The sequence below is a fragment of the Benincasa hispida genome, chromosome 10 (assembly GCF_027475165.1).
Source record: "Benincasa hispida cultivar pf3 chromosome 10, pf3_genome.v1.1, whole genome shotgun sequence".
In the NCBI taxonomy this organism is placed as follows: Eukaryota; Viridiplantae; Streptophyta; class Magnoliopsida; order Cucurbitales; family Cucurbitaceae; genus Benincasa; species Benincasa hispida.
The window spans coordinates 6,808,963-6,819,612 of record NC_143487.1 but is presented as its reverse complement, the minus strand read 5'-3'; the positions used below and the strand labels follow the sequence as shown (position 1 = coordinate 6,819,612).

At 31.9% G+C, this 10,650-nt stretch overlaps 2 long non-coding RNA genes across 2 annotated transcripts; both read left to right on the top strand.

Annotated features, from left to right (window-relative positions):
* Positions 1–1,578: 1,578 nt before the first annotated feature.
* LOC120089421 (uncharacterized) lies at positions 1,579–4,497 on the top strand. Its single transcript, XR_005485170.2, has 5 exons — positions 1,579–2,775; positions 2,874–2,943; positions 3,034–3,088; positions 3,218–3,286; positions 4,257–4,497. It is a non-coding gene; the product is annotated as an uncharacterized LOC120089421 (long non-coding RNA).
* A 2,052-nt stretch (positions 4,498–6,549) lies between these two features.
* Positions 6,550–9,221, top strand: LOC150033071 (uncharacterized). Its single transcript, XR_016523705.1, has 2 exons — positions 6,550–6,795; positions 8,885–9,221. It is a non-coding gene; the product is annotated as an uncharacterized LOC150033071 (long non-coding RNA).
* The last annotated feature ends 1,429 nt before the right edge of the window (positions 9,222–10,650 follow it).

Genomic DNA, 10,650 nt, shown 5'->3' with positions numbered 1-10,650 from the left:
AATCTAATTTAACATATCAAAGTACAAAAGAAATAGAATTAGAGCTATATGGATATGTTTATTCAGATTTTGCAGGTGACCAAGACAAAAGGAGATCATTAACAGGTTATTTATTCTTATATGGTCCAAATTTATTGTGTTGGAAAGCAAATCTTCAGTCAATCACAACCCTATCGATTACTGAAGCAGAATACATGGCATTATCAGAAGCAATAAAAGAAGCATTGTGGTTAAAGAGGTTGATGAAGGACTTTGGTATCAATCAAATAGTAGTTAAGATCTATTTGATAATCAAAGTGCCATTCATCTTTCCAAAAATCCTCAATACCACTCAAGGACCAAACACATAGATATTAAATATCACTTCGTAAGGGACAGAATAGAAAAAGGTGAAGTCGAAGTTCTCAAAGTTCATACCAGCGAGAATGCCACTGATATGCTTACCAAACCAATTTCAAAGCTAAAGCTCTCCAACTGTCTTGGTCAGATCAGCTTCCAGTTTCTTGAAAAAGGGTGAAAACAAGTCAGATCTGGAAGAAGAAAAGCTTGCATGTTGAGCTTAAGGTGGAGATTTGAAGTATAAAATAAACTCAAGCATACAAACAAATCTTCAACAGCTTTTACATTTTTCTTTACAGTTTGTTATGTAACTACTTGTATCAACTAAAATTTATAAATATGCATCATTTACAATTTGTAGTACAATCTTACAAAAGCTTACAAGAAAGCTACAAGATCTGTAAAGAAAAAGTGTGACTTAGCTCTTGAAATAAAGATTTCTTCTCCTTCCAGTGGATGTAGGCACTGTATTGCCGAACCACGTATATCCTCGTGTAGATTTTCTTCTCTTCTTTATCTTTATCATATTGCATGTTCTTCCTCTTCTTCATTCATACAGGAAACTTACGCAAAAAATCAGAAAGAAAAGGGGTTAGAAAGAGTTTTCTGCAAACAGAAGAGAGAACAAGAGAGAGAAAGTAAAAATAATTTGTTTGGAAATTCATTTCCCATCAGAGCAGAAGGCATCACTTCCATCAGGCAGAAATAAGTCGATTTATCCATGTGTTGCACATCAGCTGGAAGATCATGGAGCAACCTAGACCAAGTTTTCTACCTACCAAAATTATTTGGGTTAAAATAAATTGGCTTGATCATGGTTTGGATAAGCAAAAGGGCCAGCTTCATCATTTGGGTTTTTTCATTCAAGAATTTCAAGTGTTCAGGCCCAACAAAACACTTGCATAAGAATTTCTTAGTTTTTCAACTCCGTAGAAGCTCACTTTTCAACTACTTTGAAAAGTAGGGTTAGGGTCAAATTGTGAGCTTATTTGGAAATAAATTGAAAGGACCGAGGTTGGTGAAATGACCATGCCCCTACTTGAAAATTAATTACCCCAAAAGAAAAAATGAAGAGATAAGACTTTCAAAAGTTCAAACGGTTTGGTTGAAAGACTTGAAATTTCGGGTAAATTTGATGCATTCATTTATTTTTAAATCAAATGTTATATTTGACACCTTCAAATTGGGGCGTTTGTCACACAAGTTCAAATATTTAATGGCAATCTAGAAATCACAAATATCTATATTTAAAGTAAAATGATTGGAAGCCTAGATTTCTAAAACTTGGTTTGTAGGGATAGGTTACTAAAGTTTGAGTTTGGATATCTATATTTTTTTTTTCTGTTTTTTGAATAGTTGTTTTGCAAATGATATAATCTGTAATATACCATGAATCAGTTTCTATGATAGATTTGAATGAAACATAGAATTTCTCTCTTTGAAAAATAAATTTATATTAGCTAAGTCTTTTTTTTATCTCTAATTTAATTATTCTACTCTATCAAATTAAAAATATATTTTTTTTTTATTTTTCTCTCTATTTTTTCTCTTGCTCACCCCGTAAGATCTCGTGCCTTTTTATTTAATAATAATGTAATTTTTCCCTTTTCAGTAATTATCCTTAGTGGAAGGGCACGTTTGGAATTTTTGAATTTAAAGTATAAGTGCGAGGATTTAAGTGTTGGTGTGGAAATTATTCAAATTCTTTTCAATTGTCAAACTCAATTTGGAAATTTATGGCAAGAAATTATTTTTCTTGGAAAAGGAAAGAAATTTAAATGGTATAAGGTGGAATAAGGAGAGAATTTAATTATAATTGTACTATTTTCCTTTTATTATTATTATTTTTTTAAAAAAAAAATAAAAAGAATAACCCTCTCCCACACGCCTCACTCTCCTACGAACCCCCCTTCATTTTTCTTCTTCCTTCAGTCGCCGCCGTTAGTGGGTTCCGGCTGGCCAGATCCCGCCGGTCAGACACGTCGCCAGTCGCCCAGCTTTCCAGACTGCCGCCGCCCGATCTCAAGCTGGTCTCCACCACCGCTCGCTGTGTAAGCTTCTGCCTAGCCGACTCCTTCGCCGTACATCCGCCGCTCTCAGCCCGACCAGACTCGAGTCGTCGACGTCCTCCTCCGCCCAAATCCAGCCGCTTGCCCTCTACGTTCGTGTCGACTCCGCCGAAAAATCCAGATCTGAAGCGCCGCCTCGCCGTTCGCGACCCAGCACCGCCCTTTCTCAGTCGGCTGGATCCGACTCCCACCAGCGATGCGTCGCTCGATGGCGAGCTTCAAACGCCCGCCTCTCTCTCTCTCTGACCCACGAATCTATAGCTTGTTGCCTCTGGTTGCAATTCGCTGCTGCCTAGGTTGTGCGACTCCACTCCGACACCACCGTCAAGCAGGATGTCGTCGCCACTCGTTGGATCTACTAGTTTGGGTGAGTTTTGTTGGGAATTTGAGATTTGTGGTTCAGGTCTTGAATAACCAACCAATTATGGGCCTAATTACTGGATTAATTGTGATTTTGGATTTTAGATACAAAGTTTGGAGGCATTTTAAAGTCTTTTGGGTGCTACCGACAAGATTATGAGTTCCGTCAATTTTGGTAAGTTTTGGGTGAGTAGTTGGTTTGGCTCCCTTTTTTATTAAGGGTAATTGTTGAAAATTTAGTTGTTATACTTTGATTTTGATTTAGGTTCAGTTTGGACAAATAAATAGAACTTTGGAACTGGCCTCAAGCCACGACTTCGGTAAGTTAAATTTGTGGTCATTTGATTTAATTTGGTTAATTGGATTTAGACCCCAAAGATGTTAAAAACTTTGGATTTATTATTTTTGGACTAGGGGTGCTAAATTAATATTTGTAATGTATGTTATAGGATGGATTCAAAGTCTTCCGAGAGTTGTAAGAAGGTTAATTACTTGGGTTAATTTGGGACCAAATTTGAGTAAGTAATCTTACTACTGGAACTGCCCACGGGCCAGGCTTTAGTTGTATGCTAGCATGATAAACGTATGTTATGGTAAATGTTAGCATATTGATTGACAGTATGACCTGAATCAAAGTATGTTCTGGCACGAATTCTGATTTGTTTACATACACCCCTAAGTACTTGATCGTTAGTATGTGATAGTATGTGTTTTTCATATGTCGATGTCTGATCTGCTGGTGTTGAGGCATACTTGCATGTTGTGGATTTATGATGTAAGTTATACATAGATGAGGTATAATATGTTATTAAGAAATATGTGTATGTGATGAAGCCATGGTCTCAAGAATTTTTATGTATATTTTAGAACTGTACAATGTTGAATCTTAGTACGTTAAGACTGTGTGAATATCCTCATTGATTAGTTAAATGCTCACCAGTTTGTGTTTCCTTCGGGATTCACCAGTTTATGTTTCTTTCGGGATTCACCAGTTTTGTGTTTCTTTCGGGATTCACCAGTTTTGTGTTTCTTTCGGGATTCACCAGTTTTTTGTTTCCTTCGGGATTCACCAGTTTTTTGTTTCCTTCGGGATTCACCAGTTTTTTGTTTCCTTCGGGATTCACCAGTTTGTGGTTTCCTTCGGGATTCACCAGTTTGTGGTTTCCTTCGGGATTCACCCGTCAGTTTGTGGTTTCCTTCGGGATTCACCCGTTTGTGGTTTCCTTCGGGATTCACCCGTTTGTGTTTCCTTCGGGATTCACCCGTTTGTGTTTCCTTCGGGATTCACCAGTTTTGTGTTTCCTTCGGGATTCACCAGTTTTGTGGGCATGCTTAACTACAATAAGATAGGACTCAGTCTTTTGGTTGTTCCATATGTTTATGTGCCATATGTGGGTATCTAGAGGACATAGATGCCTAGCCTGACTCCAGTGGTGGGGTTACTTACTGAGTATTTCATACTCATTCTTTCTTATGTTGATGTTTCAGATAAGGATAGAGATGCACCGGCGATGGCGCAACGGAATTCATGATTGAGCCACTGGGACTAGTTTTTACGCTTCCGCATCATGAGATTTAGAGTTCTTTTCATGTTTCCCTAAAGGTTTAGTTTTGATGTTTGAAACTTATTATTAAGAATTGTTTTTCATATGTATTTATTAACCTTTATGATTTATGGGTACCCTATTATTGTTTTTAACAATTGCATTTAATAAATATCTTTTGAACTTCTCTTGTTTTGAATTAGCATTTATTTCAAATAACTGAGCGTCGTTTTAAATTCTTTGCATGCAACGGCCTTACCTAGATCCTAGGGGGTCGGGTCGTTACACACCCCTTCTTTCTCTACCTCATCATTCTATCTTCCATCTTCTTCCTTCAACATCTTCTATCTCCGTCAAAAGTTGGAGTGTTCGGTTGAAAGACTTGAAATTTCGGGTCAACTGATGCAGTCATTTATCACTAAATTAAATGTTTCATTTCACACTTCCAGTTCCAAACTTGTTCACGTGAATTTGGATTAGACACCAATTATATTTTGAACGGTAAGAGTTCAGTCTTTGACCTATACAGTTGTTAAATTGAAAATATATATATATTAAATGTGGTTTTTGGTCTTTTAATTTTCTGGGTATATATTCACGTTTCCATTAACATCTTTAAGTATCTATTGATTCAATATCAAATAATGAGTGAATCGTTAATAATTTTACTATATATTTCACAAAACATACCAAAAATATCAATAAATATCATCAATTTGGATCTAATATTAATATTAAGAAATTTAAACTTATTTTAAAAAATTATGAAAATATTATTTGTGAATTTAAATATTTTCATGAATTTTTTAAATTCAATTTTTTTCTAGAAATATCCACTGTGTGGGAGTTTATGTCCTAAATCTCGTGATTTTTAATGTATAAAAAAATTATTTATTTAATAAAATAAAAAAAATTATTTTATTAGACATTTAGACTTGTGTAACTTAATCCAATAAATTAAGATCTAAGGTTATTTAATGTAGTTTGAATAGTATGCGGTTGATATATAGGTGGATCATGTTCAAATAATAACTTATAGTATATGGATAATACTGGATGCCTAATCCTGGTAACACTATTGATACAGCTCACTTTGTAAATGTTACAAATGTTCTAGATATTACAAACGATTTGATCAAATTCATCCATGTACAGAATTGCAAGTGAGGATGTCCTATACAAAGAGTTTTTATAAGACTAGACCGCGAAATAATTAATCTCTCTTTGTAACACTGTTGACTGAATATATTATATTTCATTAGATGACCATATGTAACTCGATCTCAATCCTAAGTGAGTTATGGACTCCTGCCTTTTAGGACTTGTTCTTTGATTTATATGGGTGAGAGTGACTCGAGTCACCAACTCAATAAGTCTACCATTTTAGGGATAGAATCGAGTGTGGAGCTACACAAGAAGGAATTCACTCCTTCCCAACTTTAGGGAAAGTAGATGAGTTGTTCCCTTAATGTTGACTCTGGTTGGCCCCTCTCTCATTGGCCCAAGAGGATTTTATTTATAGTTGGATCATAAAGGTGGTTATCAGTGAGACTTAAGGAGCAAGAGATAATTACAAAGATAAAATGGTAATTTGACCCAATTGTAATTTCGAACGACTCGTAAAGTATTAACTTACTGGTAAAGGTTACATTCATGGACACAAAATATTCTATAATACGAAGAGTGCAACTATGGGTCTTTAGACCCATAGTTAATTAATGTTGATTAATTTAATTAATTAATCTTGAATCAATTGGGCTTCTAATCTGTTTAGTTTTGCAAGAATTTGAATTGTTCAAATTATAAGAGAATATATTTTAATTGTATGTCATACAATTAATATAATGTATATGCGTATATTATATTATAGAGTTAAATTTGAATGAGATTCAAAATTAAACTATATAATTTGAGAAAATAATGTATCTGAATAAGATTCAAATGTTAAATATACTATAAATGAGATTCATATTAAAACTATAGATTAAATTTATTGTGAATAGAATAGACATTAAAATTATAGATTATGAGAGAAAATACATATGAATATGATTCAAATTAATATTTAATTAAATATATGATAATTAATTAAAATAATTAATAATTAAATTAAATCAAATTTGATTTAATAAATAAATAATAACTCCCCTACAGTTACAGAGTAGTTGGAGGGAGTGGGTTGAGGGGAGTTAACTCCCATCACTCATTAAGTAGAGATTAACTTCTACATTTTACTAGGAGTTGGAAGAATTCTAATTTACACAATCGCTCTCTCAATTCTCTCTCAATCTCTCATCTCTCCCAAATCAAAAATAAAAAGTTTCTCCGAAAACTTCTTCCCTTTGTATTCCAAAAGAGGTTCCCACAAACCAAGTCCTTGCTGGAGAATGGCGGAGAAGACTTATTGGTGGTGTATAGGTTTTTGATTGAAGAGTTCGTGAACACAGTGAAGAATTGGAGAAGATTGAAGCTTGTCTCTGAAGGTATTTTCTTTTTCCTTGAAGTTCTTCACAATAAAAGCATACTTAGTTTAGAAGTTTAATGTTCTTTGTATTTTCTGTATTTTTTCATAGCAATAATTAAAAGCATAGGCGGTCAATGCTTCCGCACAAGATTTGATCCCTTCACATTCATAGTGACATTTTATCAACATTTCAAAAAACAATTTGTGACCGAAAAAGGGTTAATATGAAACTAATTTTCACTTGTCAGGCACAATGTTATAGCGTAATGAATAACAAGACATGATATAGAATATCATAATATTAACGAGATATAAGAGTTGGTAACAAAATTAAGTACAAAATCACTACTTCCAAGGGGCAATTTGTTCAGTTGAAAGAAAATTCATTAATTGAAATAATTTAGAAATTATAATGCAGTACTGATCTATTAAAAGCACAAATAGCCAACTCCTAGTTTCTACTTAGGCATGAGATCTCCTCACTATAGGATCAGTATGGTAACCCTAGAGGGAATTAATAGGGTTCATTAAAATTAATAAAAACTTTTTTACTAATTTAGGCCCAATTAAACAAATTAATATGCTTTTAGCTATCAAATAATTTAAACAATAATTTTACAAAATAATTCGACGAAGTTTTCAAGAAACTAAAACTAACACTTATGAACACCCTATTTAATTTTAATAATAAGATTGGTAAAAGATATGCAAATTAAAGAACTACCCATCAAAGTAAACAAATATGAACAATAAATTTCAAGAATAAATATTACAATTAATTTAAGAGTCATTTTTAAATATAGAAAAATGAACCAAAATATTTACAAGATATAACAAAATTTTAGAATTATCTTATACATATTTTCAACAGTTTCTATATTTTCAATATAACAAAATATTTACAAGATATAGTGTCTATCAATACCTATCAGTGTCTATCAACGTCTATCATTGATAGTTCTAAAATTTTGTTATATCTTATACATATTTTCAACAGTTTTACCATTTGAAATTATTTTCCTTAATTTAATCTAATAAAATATAATTATAAATTAATTGCAAAATTAAATAGAAGAGTGTTAGATAAATTGACACCAAAAATTTTATAGTGGTTCAGTAAAACCAGTCTATATCCACTTAATACCAGTTGCTCAATACTAATTCCAAAGAAAAATAGGATCGAAAATTACAAATGAGTAGCAAGTGGAAATTAACAAACTTTACAAGAGAAGATATGTTGAAGAATTTAGAGCAATGCTTTTGAATTACAATTTGAAAGTCTTTTATAGACTCTAGAATTCAAAAGATAATTAAATGCAAAAAATTAAAAGATAAGATCAAATCGTCACTATCTAACAGATTCGTTCTTGGAAAAGCAAAGTTAAAATATAAGGTTACATTATTGGGATAGAACCCAATAATTTTAAAAGAGAAAACATTACAAAAGTAAATATTAAAATAAAAAGTGAAAAAGGTAAAAGAGAAAAGAACAAAATAAGGAAAAGTACAGAAAGAAATAATTTCAAAAATAAAAGTAAAAAGAAAAATTAATTACAAAGGTGAAATTGAAAATTCATTATAGAGAAGTTGTCGGCAAAATAATTAGAGGAGAATATGATGATGCAATTTTCCTCATATTCTTTAACAAAGTGGTTTTATTAAATATGCTTTAAATTTACATCCTTATTCACTGAATTGTTGGTTCTTTCAAGTACTCATTTGTGTTAGACTGATTATAGGTAAGGATTTCGACTTACATCATTTTACTGATGGGTCAAACTAAGCACTGTCCAATGAGCGAATGCAAGAATTAACCAAAATTTTTGTCTTCAAGTCTTCAAATTTCTTCGTTGGTCGTGATACTGCTTCAAAATTTTAACTGACAAAAATTTATTTGTAGTGTAAACTAGAATATTTTAAGAACTTATATATGAGATTGAAACTTAGAGGTGCAAATTTACATTGTATTTTTTAATTTTTAATTTTTTTAATTTTAATTTTAATTTTTATATACATATATATATATTATCGAAATTGCTTCTTATGAAGCATCCTTTATGAACATCATTCATTTCTTTGTGAAACATGTACTTTTATTGGATTTGAAGCTCACATGGGTTATGAGTCGAGGAAATGATCATCTAGATCATAATCTGGGTCATTGTCTCCTTCTTCCTAGATGGAAACCGTTGGAGAGGCAGATGATGTTTTTGAAAATCTGTCCTAGATGTAGTATGAGCCAGAGCTGCAAGAAGTTTTTATTTTTCATTTAAGAACTCGATGTTCTTTTCCAAATTTAAATTTTGAAGATATCTGTTCTCTGCAAACCATAATCTTAAGGATTTTTGTAATCATTTTGTATTGAGGATATAAACTGGTTGACCAATTATAACAAAATATCTATGGGATTTGAAAATAGAGACAAAATCTCATTGAATTAAGAAAGGAGATTTATTGAATTGTTCTTGCAAAATAGAAATATAAAGGAGGTTTATTGAATTGTTCTTGCAAAATAGAAATATGTATTCACTTACCATTGTTGCAACGTTTACTTGCGTGCGTGCTTCTCATCCGTCTGTGAAATGTCGTAGCATCCCGACGCTCTAAAGGAGTGTTGCAACTCTACACTACTGTCTTACAACGTTGGGCAGAAGCGTTGCACGGCATTGTGACGCTGATGCTGGGTGTATTTTGGTCTTTTAAAGTCCTTTGTAGCTTGGATACTTCAAATCTACTCCATATCGCTTCAAATTAGTCCTAATCAGCTTCAAATCTCTGATTCTACCTCTTGGTTGCTTGTTACCTATAAAATAAAGAAAAAAAACACATAAAATCCATTAACGATCTCGAATTAAGCTAGGAATAATAGCTCTTTTTGAGAGCTATCAATAACTCTCTTCTTTTTTTACCTTTGATTTATGGGTCTTGATATTTTCTCTACTTTTGTCATTTAAGCAATTTTTCCACCATAATTTTAAACTCCCTGAAAAATCGTTGATTAATAATTTAACTGCTTCATGGTCGAAAAGCTCATTTGATCATAAGCCATTATTGCCATAAGCATTTCATTTAGGACTTCAAGGATTCAGAAGTCTGACATTTCACCTATGTTCCAAACGTAGACAGAACCACCATCAAACTCGGTATTTCTAATAAATTTGTTTCATAGCTCATATCCCATGTTGGGAATTAATGGCCTACGATACCAATCAAATTTTTCATTTTTATTTGTTTGATCTTTATATTTTATTTTTTTATTTTATTATTTGAAGTTAATTTGTCAATTTGAAGTTTCTCAACTTCTTTCAAAATTTTATCTTTCTTTGTATTTAATTTCACCTTTTCAAGTGGGGTGAAATAAATTTTGCACTTTTTCAAATTTTTTAGGTTTTATTATGTCTTCTATTTTATATTCCTATTCGACTATAGAATAGAGTATTCGATTAGAAAAATTACTTTGAACTTGAATACTCTTGATTTCTTTGTTTGTGGTATCTTTATGCTCATTGGATCCCTTAATTAATTGGAAGAGTTTTACAATAATTGTTTCATTATAAAAACTTTTAAATTCTACATCTTCCATAGGAGAGTTGTCTCCTGACACTTCTCCTCTATAAACTGTTTTCCAAATTTCTTTTTCTCTTATTGTACAGAGATGATTAAAATCTTGTTTTTGATTGAACCATCTGAAAAAGGATATATGTTCTTGGAGTATTTTTTTAAAGTTTGAAAGTATTTTTTCTTTATTGGATTTCTTCTTTTTTTAGAATAATTTTTTAAAAAGGCTATTCTTTCTTTCTTATTTTCTTTTTTTATAGATTCTTTTTTAAGAACTTCTTTATTTAATTTGAATTTGGAAATAATAACATTGGAT